The 18780-nt window shown below is 35.4% G+C and overlaps 1 protein-coding gene across 1 annotated transcript in view; it reads right to left on the bottom strand.

Moving 5' to 3' along the window:
- Window positions 1-6067: 6067 nt before the first annotated feature.
- The window catches only part of LOC145664290 (organic cation transporter protein-like), a 284988-nt gene continuing 272275 nt past the window's right edge, over window positions 6068-18780 (bottom strand). The window contains exon 13 of the mRNA XM_081730831.1: window positions 6068-13042. The gene's annotated coding sequence lies outside the window, so the exon portion shown is untranslated. The remainder of the gene's footprint in view (window positions 13043-18780) is intronic.

Genomic DNA, 18780 nt, shown 5'->3' with positions numbered 1-18780 from the left:
CCACCACCTACCGTGACCCACTGTGACCCACCGACTCAGTATGATCTACCGACCCTCTCTGCTCACTGCATTGTAGAGAGTATCTTCTGAAGACTGGTAAATTTGTCTCCGTTTTACTTTCAAGACCTTCATTTCCCTTTCTTTTCAACTTGTTTCTGTCTACTTACCTGAGGTGAGTATATCTAACCAAGTAAAAAAAGAACTTGCTATTTTTATTAATAATAATAGCAATAGGACTTACACTACAACTTGGCTTTCGAGACCTGTGGGTTTTTAGAGCTAACTACTGAAAAAAATATATTTTTGAATCACTGTAATATATAAATTATTTATAAAAAAAATTGAATGTAACTATGTGTGCCTGATCATCACGGTCAAATTGCAAAGTCAAATGAAATTACTTTTGGTACATTTAGTTAGGCCTTAATCCAAATTGGGATGTTATATTGCTTTTATTATAATGCATAATATCCTAAGGAGGTAGTGAGGATCCGAATTTTTGCGGGAAAAAATGAGTATCTCGCAAGCCGTTAAACTTACGGAGCTGAAATTCAGTGTATTAACTATTTATTGAAAATAAACAGAATGTGTCCTAGCATTTTTTAAAATTCTCCTTTATGTGTGTGTGGGGGAGGACACTTTCTATACATGAAAAATTGGTAGTGAGTTGGTTTGTAAAAATGATCGAAAACGATCGATGTTATTTAAGGAAATAAAAATCAGAAACAAAAAATACAGTGCTTGGCTTCATATATCCATTGCTTTCTGCTATAATAATTGCTGAAGCTTATGTTTATTATATGGAGCGCTCACAGCACAGGGCAATCAACCCATAAAGTTGTGAGAAAAATAGGCATAAAATTTGCACTGTAAGCTTAATTACACGGAAATTTGAAGTTTGGATTGTACGCATTGTATGGAAAATTTTACACTTTTTCCCTTTACGTTGGTCTACTTACTTTGATTTGGAACTTTGAAATTTCATCCTTTTTTGCACTGAAAATTATTGATAATTCAATAGGGAAATAATTATACTATGATAATTTAATTGAAATTCATCTTAATTTGGCACATGGCAAACAGCAGTGTGGTAATTGAAGTTGAAGAAGGAGGGAAATTCCCATTCACCTCTGAATACTTTCCAGAAACCTCGTTCCCTTTCGCTTTTTAGACGGGGGAGGGAACTTGGTAATGGTATCAAACCTTCATGCGTAATTACAAAAATTAAATTTATAAACAAATAAGAAATCATCAGTTTATCAGGCTTTAATTGATAATTTATTCACAAGATTCCCTATTAAAGGCGTGGTAGATGAAGTTTCTGTTCTACATGGGTCGACATTGCCAACTGACATGGTCGATATGGAAAAGATGTTGTATGGTGATGGAGAGATGATACTTCTTGCTGAGTATTTCAAACCTGACCAAGAAAAATCGTTATCAGACTTAAGTCTAACAAGTAGATTGTCGATGAGAAGTTGCAGAAATCGGGTAGAAATATTATCAATTTCCACGACAGAGTGCAAACGGGGATTTCCCCTTATGAATTTACAGATGACTGATATTAGAAATAGATTAAGTGCTCAAGCATTGTCTAACTTGTTGCTCATCAATGTTAATGACCCAAATCCAAATTGGGATGTAATATATAAATTATAGACAAGGCAAGCTCAAAGTAGACGTGCTAGTTATTTCTTGGCTGAAGGATGAACATCATTCCACTGCGGATGATTTACCGCCAAAAAGTTACCAACAGGAAATAAATTCGATTTCAGATTTGTTTTAAGGTGGAAAATTACGAGTTACGGAAAATGTATACTTGTATTACTAATGGCTTATTTGTGTTATTCAACTTTGTACCTACTTTTTAGTAAGTCTCTTCTTTGCTTTAGGTAAACTACTTTTGAATAAATATTCATAATAATAGCAATTATGCACATTTGTAACTTAAATTTAACGTGGTGTTTTAGTGATTACATAAATTACAATTATGAGCATACTTTATGGAGATGCTCTCACATAGGGTACCCGAGCACCTTTATTCCCTATGAACAACTGATTTTTCAAGTCTTTTGTGAGAAAAATACTGTGAACTGAGAAACCATAACCTTTTCCATATTGTACAGGGGTATTTTCCTGCGAATAGAAGTTTCTTGGGGAATGCGTTGAGAAATTAACACTTGCAAGAATACTCTCTTAGTACAAGTATATTTTAGGCACACACTAATTTCCCCCCACCTCAAACTGTTTCAATTTCCTCACTGACAATCGCTTTACATTTTATATCGTAAAGTTCAGATCCACCGTTATTGTAACAGAGTGGTGCTTGAGCGATTGACTAGAAATTCAAACTCCGATTAGTGACAATTTCACAGTCTTGTTTTATTACAAGTATAAACTCTTTAGTCAGTTCAGAAGAGGCCGTGGATCGTGTTCAGAGTTAATGACGATGGATTTTGGTGAGTCAGAGTAGGTCAAAGTGGATGAGAGTGGTTCATTGTGGGTGGTGGGTCACGGTGGGTCGTGGGTCAAAGTGGGTCATAATGGGTGGTGGGTCAGTGGGTCGTGGGTCATATGGGTGGTGGGTCAGTGGGTCGTGGGTCAAGTTTTCATTGACCCACGCCAACTCTGATACACACGTATATTATTATTATTATTATTATTATTATTATTATTATTATTATTATTATTATTGTATTTTCAATGCGCTCCCATATTAAAACATGGTATTCACACGTGTGTGAAGCTAGAATCATAGATTGTATAAATGTACCAATAAGATATTCACAAGGAAACAAAAACTATTTATGGAAGTCCATTTGTATCATTTTGAGTTTATATAGGTTTAATAGTTTTTAGAAAAGCCGAAGTGAAAATAAGATCAAACCCAGACACTGTTATACATACTACAGTATTATTGTGTGCTATCAGTCAGACAAATGAGAAGGGTATCAAAGTGGATGAGAAAAATGTCACTTGCTTTATGTGGTTTAAACTGTTGTTTTTAAAATTAAATATTTTCCTTTGATACTCTATTATAATCATTCTTAATTTTCTGTAAATATTAAACAAGTTTAACAAGCTTAGTAAACATAGCGCAGACGAAGCTCAATTGGGAGGCTAGGAAACTGTTTGGGGGAGTCGGCTTATGTTTGCCTTGTTTCTACTGTGTACGCAAGGAAATGTCGCTTCTGACAGTTGGGTAGAGCACGTGGAGTATTGGAGGCGCTGTTGCCAGAGGATCCGCGACAAACTTAAGACGTTTAACAAGTGGTCTCAACTATTGCCAACAGCGCGGTCAATGACCTTCGTGCCTATCAGCAGCGTGAAAGAATACTGCTGTGATTGGCGAACAATCCTCCCTCTCGTTTTGTTTACATGTGCAGTTGTCTGTCAGAGGCCACTTTTCAGTAACTCGGTAATACACCACTACCGCGGATACAACAGTAACCAATATTGGTTAGGAGAAACAATGGCATAAAAGATGTTATTGGATAATTAGGGATAATTGGTGTAAGGCATATATGTACAAAAACAAACAGAAGAAATACCGTATATATATTCAGAAAAGACTTGTAGCTGAGTGATCCTGAAATTTATATTGGAGTACTCAAAAAGGTTTACCTGTTACAATATTTTCCTTGGTAGAGTCTAATAAAAAGTATGGGAACCCTTTATCGTTTTATTATAAAAAATAGTGTCATAAAATTTACAAAGTTCTTGTAAATAATACAAAGTTTATGTTTTCCAGTGTGGAGAGAAAACTTCAGCACACAAAAAGAAGCTTCATATTCTAAAGGTAAAATATCCTAGCCCAAAGCTGCGTCGGGCGGTGATTCAAAGGATATCTCCTTTATTCATCGCAGTTTCAGGAAATAGTATAGTTAAGGATTACCTCTTTGCCCATGGCAGCTTCAGGAGTTGGGATTTAAGGAAATCTCCGTAACCCAAGGCGGTCTCGGGAGATAGTTTAGAAAGGTTAGCGATCAGCATTGGAACTGATGCCTCTATCCACTTGAGGTCCTCTTTTATAAATGTCCTCTGCAGTGGAAGTCCGTGAGGAGAGGGTCGGCCATCTTCGGCTTCCTTCCGAACCAATTTCGTGCCTTCCTGGTATTCTCCTACTCTTTCCATCATCTGCTGGTGAGTATGTTTTGAACACAATAACATGTGTTTGTGATTTGAAGCACATGTTTATAGTAGTTGCTTACAGGTGGGGGTATGAAACCTTGCAGTATATATAAATTAACGAGTATCAGTTAGAATAAGGACGAAATGAAAGAGGAGCGTGTAATTGGAAGCGTAGTTCGACAGAGATGAAGCAATGATTATTGGAGCGAAGGTAATTGTGCGTAGAACTATACGTGTCAGAGAGAGAGAAAAAAAGTGGAGGCTCGTTTTCAGCACTTAGGCGATATTATTGTAGAAGATGCGAAATGCGACGATAAGATAAATAGAAATGATGGAAGATTATTCAGAAGAAGAAAAACATACAAAAAGTATAATAAAGAAGTAACAATAATTCGAACAAATGTATAGAAGTTAAAAAGAGGGGAAAGCAGAACAGGGATTAATTTTCTTAATTAGGCAGTAGGCCTATTATTAGTGAAAATCGGAAATGTGGATAAGAAATAAACAAAAGGGCAACACGGTAAACGATGCTTTTACCAAAAAAGCGTACTTTATGGATATGTGAAATAAGAAAAGAGTAATTCGAGCGCCACCTGACCAGTTGTAACTATTTATGGGTTGTAACGAAAGTAACTTTAGTTTAGTACTTCCATCTAGCTGTTAGCTAATTTCCTCAGTATTTCAACACCGTGCAACTGAAGAAAACAGAAAATAATGGACTTGCGGACAGCGCGCATTGCCTTCCAACACCATATTTCTGTTCTTCCCAGGCCAGTATACACTATGAAGAATGCTATATAATGCCACATAATACTTGATATCTCCAAAACATACAACGCCAGTTACGCCTAGACGCCAGCCTAGACGCCAGTTACAAAAATCAGGAGCCGTAATAAAACAAACCCAATTTGATATATAGGTTTAATGATCTGGCTAAGCACCAAACCCGTAATTGAAGTCATCATGGCTCCTTAGCATCCGGGATTTTACAAACCATACACACACACACACACACACACACACATATATATATATATATATATATATATATATATATATATATATATATATATATATATATATATATATATATATATATACAAGGTTAAAACCGGAAACTGATTTCTATCATTTGAATCATCTCGATCGAATGAACTCGATTCCAAGTTTTTGACCTTCTATATCCTGGATAAAATTGATGGTGATAAACCATTCTTGAGATTTTTGTCTTCCGGACGGACGGACACACGGACAGGGTAAACCAAACTCCTTTAAAATGGATCGATGTTCTAGAGGGGTGTCCAATGTGCTTATTTAATCCCAGGGGAGCTTATTCTGCGCATTATTCCTAAATAACTGTAACTCTGGGTACGATTATACCAAAATTTTCCTATTTCATCCTCCCCTTTTCCTCCTTCAATGGGAAGGAATAAACAAAACAAACACATTTTCTTTTAAATGGAACTTGCCTACATGCTGAATCAAGCTTCATAACTGCTTTCCCCCCTTTTTAAAAAAAAAATCATGCTTGTTTTTTGCAGTGGTCAATCAAGTAGACAGCGCACTCATTGGCTATTCATATACCGGTACACACCACACACGCAGCAGTTCTGCTTGCTCCGTGATGTGTAAACAAGCTTGCAGGAGTTATCTCCTTTGGAAATGTGCTGTTGCAGCCTGAACCGAAGATAACTCTTTGAACGTTTTTGCTGCCAACTCTGATTTGTCTCCAAGTGAGAAAAATTGATCGCTAAACTCGATATAAACACGCTGTTTTATGAAGGATGACGGATATTTGGAAATGGAAAAATTGAAAAGGGCTGAAATAGGAAAAATTCTCTATAATCGTATCCTAACTTAACACGATAAAATATAAGTTTCAAATTAAATAAAACAAAAATCATGAAAAAATATTTTATAAATACTCAACAATTTCTAGAAAATAATACAAAATAGACAATGACGTCATTCTGTTTTCATGTCTCAAAGAATGGCTATAATTACAATATTATGATTAATATATTTCACAATTTAAATTGTATTAATGTTACAATACTGTTGGTATAACCTAACCTAAGCAAAATAAATTCATATGAATTTTACATCAACACATATCATGCCATAAACATAATTCGGTGCAACATGTTCAGAATTTACTTTAATACTGAAATACAAATATTTTCTTTTTAGAAGTGAATTATTATGAATATTTTCTATCTTGGATACATATTCAGATGATTCACATTCTACCATCTTCCGCTGCCATACAATCATCAGTTATTGAAGATCATACGCACAGTGATGTAACTAAGAGGGAGCACAAACTCCTTTTGCCCCCCCCCCCTTAGTTATGTCACTGCAGAAAAGTCTGCCTTTCGGGTGGGTCTGGACTCCCAGGACGCACCTCTTCCACATACGTCTCTGTTTGTCACCAAACCAACTTCGCTTTGCCATGTTTTGGTTACCATTCAGTAAATACGTAAATAAAAAGAAAATAATAATTCAGCCAAATCAACAACTACTAATGATTGATTTTTAAAAAATACATCGCGAAAATTAGATTCAAGAAAAATCACTTTCCATCCATTGTGTATGCCAAAATGGCATTTTGTTATGAATGTTCATATTTAAAATATTTATAATATATTTGGAACCCAACAGGTGTAGCACCTTTTTACAGTGTTCAGTATATATATATATATATTTTTTAGAACTAGTTACACTTAAACGATAAAATACATTACATTAATATCTAAAACTTTACAGCTCTACTCACTATGGTGCAGGTTCAGTTTAAAGACACCCGAATTTTGAAAACTTACAGTTAAACTTATGTGTTCGCCATCAAAAGAGAGATAAATAGCTAGGACTGCCTCGGAAGGCAAGAATTGGGGCTATCTTGTCTCGAAACAGTATCGTGAATGTAATGTCACTTCTCGGAAAATGTATCAGACAAGTCGTCCCCTATTTGCCAGTACAGTCTCGTTTATTTTTTTCTTTCGGGATTTCCCGATAAATTATTTCCGGACACACAAATGTCTTGGTTTTTAAAAATAGAGACTACGATAGAAAAAACAAACTTTTACGAGTGAAACTTTATTTTAGTTTCAAGCTGCTAGATAGCAGCGCTACCTGTAATGGATCCAGGTACGAGTAATGTACAAGTAATACCAATCCACTTTCCAATCCTATACTTGCACTGTAAAAAATCGTTGTGTTACTTCAACGTCATGCCTATGTGTTAACGCAATTGTGTTAAAATATAACACAAACAAGTGGTTAGAAAAAACTCACTCTCCATTTGGAGTTGTGTGCAAATGCCGGTAATTGAAATGACACACAGCCTCTGTGTTAAATTAACACAAGTGTAGAATCTTCGGTGTTGTTTTTTGCGTGATTGCCAAATATGTTTGGCATCTAATTCTAAAGGTTTATATACTGAAGCTACAGACAAACACAGTACAAAGAAATACTTAAACAAATCCAGGTATTTAGAAAATTTCAACATGCAAACCACGCGATGTGTTCTCAATTGTTTTACGTAATGTTTCGGAAGAAATATGTCAACACTGAGAAACAACACCGTATTACTGTGTCACTCCTACACTGCACTGAAGCTCACCAGTCAACACCGGGGACTGTGTTTCAAGTGTCGGAAAACAAGTGGAAACACGATTGACAAGCAATCATATTATAAGGATATATATAGGTAAGAGTTTCCTATCATTCTTGAACAAGATGTTGGTGAAGGTTGTGTTTCGCACCATCAAGAAATACATCACAGTAAATGATTGGGGGGGGGGGGCGACAAAAAATTATGAAGATTTTCTAAATGAAGTGTTCTGGAGTTTACTATCCTTATTTTAAAATTAGAATTTGTATTTTACTTGGCATTTCAAGAAAAGACGCGTTCGGAAACATCTGACGAAATTGACGAACTTCACGAATTAATCTGTTGCAGTTCTTTTCGTTAAGTTCGTTTGATTCATTATTTCTAGACGCGATAAATTGGTTGTCATGTTAACTAGCTAGTATTCAAATATGGTGAACCACTGTAAGCGTAAGCATGTGCACCACAAGCTTTTCCAACACATAAAAAGGGTTACATCAACACCACACACGAAGTTATTTCAACACCGAAATAGGTGTCGTAGTAACACAGAAGTGGAGTCGAACTAACACCAAAAACGGTATTAATCTGGTGGTCTGTCCTTGAATTTTAACACAGGGGGTGGTGAATTAACACCAAAACGGTATTATTAATATGACTTTGACCTTGAATTAGGACACAGATGATGTGTTGAAATAATAAGAAAATGATGGTGAAATAACACAGTATTTGTGTTATATTGATACCTGACATGGTGTAATATTAACACAAAATAACACACATTACACACTGTGTTACTTTCTTCGTGTTGGTACAACACCGCCACAAAGGAACACTCAACACTTTTCCCCACACTACTGACATTGACATGTGTCGAATCAATACCGAAAACACTAACTCAGATCCGAATTTAACATCGCTCAACACCGGTTGTGTTAAAAACGTAACACACCTCCTGTGTTAAACGTTAACACCGCGAGGTCTGTGTTAAATTAACACCATATAGTGGAAGTCATGCTGGAACCACTACCCTGTCTTAAAATTGAGTTGAATTAACACAACCATTTTTTTTACTGTGTGTAATCAGTGGCGAATTTAGGGGGACTATCGAGCTCAAGCCCACCCGAAATAAATTCGTTAGTTTTTTACATTCCACGTACAACAATAATCCTTCTTACCATTTCTAAGAATTTCATTGACTTTCCACTTTCTTGTGTTCTTTGTTCAGAAATAATACTGTAGCCTACTTATCAAATTTCATTCCATGTAAGAACTGCGTTCTTTTTTTTTTTCTTTCTTTCTTTTTTCTGTCCATTTTAGTCTTCTGTTTCTCTTTCTTAGTTGATAATTTCTTCCGTTTCTCCTGTCATAATTTTGACCGTTGTTAGTTATGATTCAAGTCGGCCATCGCCAGTAACACCAAAACTAAGAGGAGCTAATAAGCGAAACTGGTGTTTGTCCACACCAACTTGCACGGCTATCAAGATAACGGGACTTTAGTTATTATAGCAAAGTAATATTTACGTCGTTTAATTATAAAGAAAGATAAAAGTTTGAATTAAACAAAATCAAGAGGAGGGAATAAGCACCCCCTGGAAATTAGGAAGACCAAGAGGATGCTTCCTTTTTTCTTGTATGAATACAATAAAAGGTTAGATTCACTGCTAAATTTTTGTGTATCATGTCACATAAGATTCAGCAGTCTGCAATTCTTTCCATTAAAACTTCAATTTATGGATAAATTAAAATAGTTTTAATTGTCAAATCAGGTGGGCAATTGCCCTCTGGTTGCCCGTGTTCTGTATAGCTCCCCGAAACAAAATCCTAAATACACCACTGCTTGTAATACTATATTTTTAGAATTATTTGTTTTATTTATTACAGACACGGTGAAAATGCAAAAAAATAAAGTGTTTTCGGTGATGCTCTACGTTCAGATTTTCCTTTTATATGAGAAAGTGGTTCGAAAGGAAAAAAAATGGAATACGTGATTTGTCGTGCGGTGCTTGCTACTCTACGTGGTTAATAACCACGTAGACAAAAAGAAGCACAAAGTTACACTTGTAGTTTTGACTTACTGTAGCTAACTCTTAACTTTTACTTAACCTGGTAATAGGAACACCTGAAATTTAAATTTCTTACAAGCGAGATTTGTGGTGGACAAACACCGTGTGCGTAGTTTTTCTTGGGGTTCTCCCACTTTCTTCATTCCACCATTTCATTCATTTCTCATCATCGCCGTCTCCTTTAGCCCAGCCGGCATAACCGTGGGACGTAAAACTTAAATATTTCATTTAATTTCATTTTTCAAATTTCCTACATTGAAGGAATCTTTAATAATTATGTTGTAATGGGGAAAGTCATTGTCTATGCAGCGGACAATACAAACACGAATTTAGCTGTTGTTGACATAATATATATATATATAAAAGTATCATTTTCTAAAGGATGCAAGAGAAACTAAAGTAAAACCTATTAGAAGCATCAGCGTGTGATGTTCAAGTATTGCATCCAAACAGCTACTGACTGTCTACTAGTGGATATTGAAGTTTTCTAATATAAAATCTATAAATAAGTCGACACCTATACTGTTAGAACTAAATCATCGAAAGGAATTTTATGAGTTTGCAGATGTGGATTACAGAACTAGTTTGCAGATGTGGATTACAGTCACATCAAAACTAGAATGAATGTTTCTGCTTCCTTCTCTTCAGAGACTTCTAAGTATGTTTGGTAGCTTGAATTCCTGTTTTATCTCAGTAGAGAAATATCCAGTAATTTTGAACGATTTTTGATCCAGCTTCCCTCGTGGTTAAGCGGTTAGCGTACGTTTCTTTGGCGTGGGAGACTCAGCTCTCATTCCCGGCGGGAACTCATGTGGTTCGGATCCCACGTTAAGCTGTAGATCCACGTCTCATACAGCCTCGCTGCTGAAAGGGACGCTAAAATAATATCAAATCAAAAATTTATCCAGATTCTTTATCATGGCTAACCAACTTGATGTATAAGATAACTATAGTGTAATTGCAAATAGAAGAGTTATAACTGACAATTGTGTTGGTTCTACCACTGATGCAGCTATATGAACGATAACATCAAAAGACTGTCACGAATCACATTGCTTGAGTGAGTGCAAGTATATATTATTTTTTTTAATTCGGATTATGAATCTATGACAGATTTAAATGGAAAATGTATTATTCGATCAATTTCTTTATGTAAAATGATAATATGTTAGAACACTAAGAATTAGAATGCAGAACTCCCTGTTTCACAATGATGGGTAGAAATATTTCAACAATTAACAGATCCACATATCATTGTCAGGGCCGGATTAAGATAGGCTTAGGATGGCTATAGCTCGGGCCTCCAGGTGAAAAGGGGCTTCCACTCTGATCAAAATCTCAACTGGCTATCTAAAACGAATCATGAAGATACAATAATCATCATAAAATAAAATATGATCAAAAATATGAAACATATTCCCTTACTTTCCTACTGTACTTTCACAGAAATGTAGTGGGTGAAATCAGCAGGGGGCACTTTTTTTTTTTTTTTAAGTCCCGGGTCTCCAGATGGGTTAATCCAGTCCTGATCATTGTTCATAATATTTGTAGAATGTGCGAACTTTGCTCTATCTAGTAAGTGTTCTTGGGACAACGTGCATCTTTAGTCTTATAAACATCTATTGAACTGAAGAAAAAAGTCATCTTAATGTGGAAGCATTGCTCATAGTGAAAGCAGTTTCATAACTTCTGCTCAGAATTTTATGATTATATCATGAGAAAAAACAAACAAAAGGAGTTCTTACAGCAAATTCATTCTTCTAAAAAGATATATGTGTATGTAAATTAAGAATCTTTGATTCGTAATTTTATTCGATTTGATTTTTAGTCTAACCTCCCTTTTTAGCAGCGAGGGTGTATGAGACGTGGACTTACAGCTTAACATGGGATCTGAACCACATGAGCTTCCGCCAAGAATTGAACCCGGGTCTCCCAACTTATTACGTACTTGTATTAAACTGGCAATGCAGTCATAAATGCATTCATTTGCTCGTTATATGGATCCTTTTTGGATCAAAAGATCCAATATGTTTCAATCAAAAATTTTCTTGTAGATCTTATATCTGGAGCCAAACACAAATTATCACTTAACTCTGTATGATGTCCTTATTCTGTAGAAAATACAAAAACTCGATATAGGGGCCGTTCAAAAATTTTCTGAGCCCTGATCCAAAAACTAATTATTGGGGAAGATCGCAATTTTTTTATGCATTTTTTTGGATCATTCTCAAAATTTTTGGCCAAGATCGCAATCTTTTGATCCATTTTCTCTAACTTACAAATGTACCTAAACTAGCAATGTTTAGGAAATGTAACAAAATTCAAAACTGGAAATCTGAGAGCATCGTGTAAGGTGTCCCGTTTTTCAGTTTGAGAATCTGGTCAGTCTAATCTTTTTATCAGGAGAGTTGTGTATCATCTTGTCTCCCGTCACTAAATTTGTGTCTCATCTTGTCTCGTTGATAATTTTAATAGTAACTGATAAAATTTGTTCTGAAATATTTCGTGAATTTCAAATGCGCACTTTTACTCTACAGAAGCAACAACCACGACGTCAAACTGTTCCTGTCCCAGCACCTTCGGCACCCTAATTATCTTTGCTACTTTCCTGCGTCTAGTTGCTTTCGCTGCACAGAACAAATTTCATGCGTGGATACCTACTAAGAATGTAAAAATCTTACTAAAGTATGAGTATGTAAGGCATGAAATACGATTTTTTCCCCAAAACTTTGCATTTACAGTTATGTTTGTGACGCTTTTCCCAAATGTTGTTTAGGGCAAATCTCTTGCAAACGGTTAAATCGATTATGTCTAGTGGTATCTTTAAACTTAACGTACACACACTACACAACAGTGAATAGTCCAAAATTTTAATAGTACGGTAGCAATCCAAAATAATCTACTGTACTGCAATTTGAACTATTCCTCTCTAGGTGCAATGCACTTCTGGCATCATTCATTAAAAAGAAAAAAATATTAAAGCTTTACAACAGGTCCTCCTTACAGGTACTATCTGCAGCAAAGTCGAACGTCTCAAATCCTGGGAAACATTGTACTTTGAGTGCTTATTGTGAGTTTTGGAAATAAGAAGAAATTCTCTGGAACCAAACTGGCAGCATAGGTTGGACAATTCAGCACTGCGAACTTCCTTTGGTCAATGGTATAAAATGATACACAATCGTGTTATGAGATGATCCAGGATTGGTTGATACTACAGATCCTTGGTTTTTGCATTCTGAAACACAAAACGTTCACGATGTTTTGTAACATGTTTGTTTAAATACATAAATTTCACTACACAAGATATGGGCTATATACAGTATTTCTGTGCCAACTAATAAAAGTTTTAATGGTATACTTTTCTCATAGGGCTTAGGCTATATATCGACTTACTGTTATGAAAATATTAACAAAAAATTAAAATAACATAGTTGAAAAGAGGACATAGTTTAAACTAGTTGAAAACTTTAAAATTTATGTATTAACAACAGGTCAACATCTCATAGACTTTTGCTGAAAAATAACATAGTTTAAACTAGTTGAAAAATTTAAAATTCATGTATTAACAAAGGTCAACATCTCATATAGTTTTGCTGCTGAAAGGGACACTAAACTCAAATCCAATCCAATCTTAATTTTGTATGGATTACTCCCCCACTCTCCTATTAAAAATACGATCCTAGTCATTCTTTGTAAGAATATTAAATTTTCATGGAATATGGCGTATATTTTTTAAAGTCTTCTCGATCATTTTCATTACTTGGATTTAAAAACAATTGAAAACGAGAGAGTAAATTTTCCTCCCCTTGTTCTAGGTTAAAAAAAAAGAAAAAACTTCTATAACACCTTTCGTAAATATGATTCAATTTTAGGACAATTTTATATTTATTGAGGTTTTGACATAATTCCAACTCTTGTATTTTAAGTTTTCTTTTAATTTAACGTCCTATGTTAGGCAGAAGGAGACGATGATGAAGGCAGGTGAATGTTGATGAAAAATAGTGTAATGAGATCGTGGGAGGAAACACGAAGAATCCAAGAAAACCCACGGACACGATGTTCGCCACCACAACTTACTTGGACGTGGATCGAGCCAGAGACCTTAAGCACCAGAGGTAAGCGTTCTATCACTGAGCCACCGTGCCTCCCCTTACAGTTGCAGTTAATCAAATATCAGAACTCACCCCCTCCCTCCCCCCGTTCCGAATATTTAATTAAAACTTCATAAATTTCATTTTTAAAAAAATACAATTTCCCGAATATAATGTTTTCTGAGAATTTTCAATTGTGTCAATTGCTTGCAGTTGAAATGGAGTAATAATGAGGGAACGCGTTTTCCAAAATTTTATATAACCTATTTTAATAGATATTTATTAAACACACTCAGATTTTTATAGAGCATAGCGTGTGTTTTGTAAGACATTTGAGTCTTACCTGCGACGTTTGGGGAAGTATTCGTAGGTTTTTTTTTTAAAGAAAATTTCCTTCGACTGACAAATTTTCCCTAGTTTGCAGAGTGTCCAATTCTAATGACAGAAGTTATGTCATAAGATTAGTTTAGCTATAATAAAGGAAATGCCAAAAACATTTGTTTTGTTCATTTGCTTTTTGTTTCTATAGAAACAAAACAGGTAACTGTTTATATATATATACAGGGTGGTAGGTAACTCCACCGACAAACTTTGGAGGGTGATTCCTTATATGAAATGAAAGAAAAAAATTCTAATAAACATGGGGCGAAAAAGTCTCATTTCAGAGTTATGAACCGCCGAAAATTCGAAAATTCACGTTTCGAAACGCTCTGCCTTAGAAACTACAAGACCGAGCCCAAGAGGTTTAAGGAATTACAAAGGAACTAGTTACTAGGAATCGGCGAAACGAACTGTAAAAAGGAAATTGAGGTATTCCTATACTCCTTTAAGTACTAATAAGACGTTCGTTTCGCCGATAACGGAGGATGGTAAAACATGGATATTTAGATAGTTCGCATACTAGTTCCTGTGTAATTCCTTAAACCGCTTGTTATAGGTCCTATAGTTTGTAAGGCAGGGCGTTTCGAAACGTGAATTTTCGAATTTTCGGCGGCCCATAACTCTGAAATGAGACATATATATATATATATATATATATATATATATATATATATATATATATATATATATATATATATATATATATAATTTTCCCTTCACTTTTTAAAACAAAAATACACACAAATACACCCAGCCAAGAATGGGTGCAAATTAAGCTACTTTGAACAAATACATACACTATTGCTATTGTATTGCTTTATTTCTGAAGAACAAAGAAAAATGTAAGCATTTATATTGGTCAGTCACTCAGCGTGAGGATTTCTGTAGGTTTTCACGTTTTATCGAGAAATTTTCTTTTTCTCTTTATGTTAAATTTAGCTACGAAATTTCCCTAGATTAACGAAATTTTCCTAAATTACAAACACTAGTTTGGGGTCCAAATTAGTGAGAGGAAGGGTCGCTTACTTCCACAATGTATTACTAGTTACTTTCTGTTTTTTTTAGCACATTTGTTGAACTCGGTTTATCTTTATTTTTTTCTTTTAATTTTTTAAAAGAGTTTTTATTCTTTAAATCTGCTGTCAACGTGTAACGTAATAAAATGCAGTTTGTCCAAGTCTTGAGCACATGATTGATACGCAAGTAAATTCAGCTCCAGGATTTGGGTATCAGATGTAATCTAAATGAGTGAAAAAAAAACTAACTTTAATTACTTACTGTATCGTGCGTACTCGTGGTTGTGTAGTCGTACTGTTCACTGCGACACCTTAAAATAGACTCTCTAGATTTGATGTTACGTTCGTTTAGCTGGCTCACGTCCCACTTGTTTTATTTACCAATCTCTTTTAGTTTACTCTTATTTGCGTGTCTTTTAATTTTTTTAAGCATTTCTCTGATATGTTTAAACAATGTCTGTATTGTAACACATTTTTAACAGTTAATTTTATCATTGTTAATGAGTGTGTTTGTATAATGAAAGTGTGTTGATTTTTTAATTGTAAATGTAAATAATACATAGATAAACATAGGGGCCGCGGTGGCTCCTGTTGCATTGGGTCCTTGGTTCGATCCCAGCTCGTGCCAAGTGAGCTTTGTGGTGTACAAACACCGTGTGCGTGGATTTTCCCGGGATTCTCCCGTTTCCTCCAACTATCTTCATTCCGTCATTTCATTCATTCCTCATCTTCACCGTCTTCTTTAGCCTAACCTAGAAGAGATGAAAGTATGGAATTCGTGAAGGCAATCGAATTCGAGATATCAATGAATTTACTCGTTTCCTGGCTGCTATGCCGAAAAAGACTTTCTCGATGTCAGTCCGTTCGTTCATCTGTTCGATCGTTCTTCCCGATTTATATACACTCGCCTGGAAGCCATACTGTTCAACATATGCAGACCAAATTTAAAACTTCACTATTTTCTAAGATTCTCTAGAGTGTTTAAGAGAGTTGTTCGAATTTCCCTCCTAACCCTAAAAAGAAGAGTAGTTTATTGGAGGCTGAAAACTAACATTTGCTGTTTTCTCTACAACAGCTCTAGCAATTTTGTTTATATTTAATAAGCCAATATACCATTAACAATATTTAATACGTTAAAAGTATTTTTTCTGAAAAAATATGCAAAAGGAGTAAAAATGAAATGAAATCTTTGAGTTTTACGTCCCACGGTTATGCCGGTTAGGCTAAAGGAGACGGTGATGATGAGAAATGAATGAAATGGTGGAATGAAGAAAGTGGGAGGAAACGGGAGAGCCCCGAGAAAACTCACGAGCACGGTGTTTGTCCACCACAAAGTCCACGCGGCGCGAGCTGGGATCGAACCAGAGACCCCACGCACCGGAGGTGAACGCTCTACTACTGAGCATTGCGCCCCAAAAGGAGTAATTTGTTTGGACAATTGTCTAAAAAAAATCGTCTACGGCAATTTTGTCCATATTTTACAAACAATATTTCATTAAGAGACATACAGTGTACGTCATTTCTCCTTTTCAAAAATCCACGACTCTTTTACTCCTGGCGTGTTTTTCCGGATGAGTTTTTCACAAACAACTAAGGCAATTTTGTTCGTATTTCATTGATTACTCTGTAACACGCGTAAATCATTTCCCCTGCTCAAATTTTATTCTTGGAGTGATTCTTTGCAAACGATTTTCTGAAAAACTTATCACGATTTTTGTTTGTATTTCATGAACATACGTTTCGCTAACAACGCTTTATAACATCGCTTAAGCCATTTCTCCTGAAAAGGTTAAGAGGTAGTTTACTCTTGTGGTGAATTTAAATAGGTGATTTTCTTTAAAACTGCTCAGCCGGTTTTTGACAGTTCGGAAATATTTAAGGAAAAAAATATACTGCTATTTGTGAAACCACGTTTGTACACTTCCAGAAATATGAACTGATGCATTGTTATGTTGGAAAACCCCGTCAATGGCAGAAAACATCTCGATCATAGAATCAACACATCATACGTGTTGCAAAAATATATTTGTTTCCATTATTTTGATAACCACCTTAATATGAATATTTGAGCTCAGAAAATATATCAGGTTACGATCTATTTCAAAGAAAATGGCACCCGAACAGGGACCATTCTTGCATGATGCGAAGCATATTTTAAATACTGATTAAAACGAAGGACATTTCTTATTATTCATTTTTTGTTACGTACCAAAAAAAATTCTTTTAGATTTCTGCATGGTGGTACTGGATAATGAATTCCTTACACTTTTCGTTTCCAGGCGAAAAGATTTAAAGGAAACTTGTTAATGAAAGTTTCCTCTTGTAGGCCGTTGGTTGTTGTCGCCACAGTTAAAAAGGAAACTTAGTGAGAATAGGTCTAACATGAGAACCATAAACATCATTACGGGTCTTTATACTCTTCTGATATAAACAAGGAAAAAACGTTAATGAAACAAGGGGGAAATGCAGGCATTCGATAGGTAAATAAGCAGATACTGCAAAAGTTTTACAAATTTTACCATGGCGATTAACTCCTCTATGACTCACGACGTATGGTAGGTCTAAACACCATAGATAACGAGGTACGCTGAGGCTGATAATGATGAAGCATGGGAAATATTGTAGTGCACAAATTATTTGCCAACAGCTCTACCAGCTTCAGAAGTGCATAAATATACGATGAAGTGTATCATATGAGTTCGCTGCTGCTGAGAGCGCGACTGAGCAAATGTATTTCGTTACTATCTTTTCAGGAAAAGGATATTGAAAACGCATCAAGATGCAAGTATTCATTCTTTCCAACCTAGAACTTGGGAAGAACTGGCATGAAAGATTGCAGCGCCGAAAGAATCCAGCACAACAGAAATTCTTTAAGTCTGTACTTTGACGTTTGGACCTGTTTCAAAGTCTGTATTTGTTTCTGGACAGAGTGCTTCCGTACGATGAGCACAATCACACTCTACCGCGCCGTCATAATTGGTTTTCACTAAATGAACCCAGAAAAATAAACACACTGCTGAACAAGACTGCACTTATTTAATATAAAAACACATTTACACGTGACGTTTCGATCTTCTAGCCAAGATCCTCATCAGACGTACACTGAGTGATACAAAAAAATACTCAAGTATATATACACAATTCATCTCCCTATCTGCTCTCTCATTGGCCCGTTCAAACAGCCAATCAGAAGCGTAGAAATCTATCTGAACTGACCAATGGGACAACATAACATTCTACCAGAAAGAAACAACAAGGAGCAAGCAACCATTGAATACATTAATTCATATACATTTTTCTGTATTTATAAATAATATTTCTCCATTCTTTATTAATGCTGATGCCTTTGGTCCAATTCATTAAGTTTACATGCTCTTCCTTTTCTATCCATCAGGCCTCTTTCCACTTTCTCGGCCACAAACTTTTTTCCCGTTCCAGCACAATAACTTCTTCCCAGTTCACATCATGTCCCTTTTCTTTTACAT

This window comes from Thermobia domestica, chromosome 1 (assembly GCF_964235325.1).
Source record: "Thermobia domestica chromosome 1, izTheDome1.hap1.1, whole genome shotgun sequence".
Classification (NCBI taxonomy): Eukaryota; Metazoa; Arthropoda; class Insecta; order Zygentoma; family Lepismatidae; genus Thermobia; species Thermobia domestica.
Note: the sequence above shows the minus strand (reverse complement) of the source record. Positions and strands in the feature narration are given on the sequence as shown.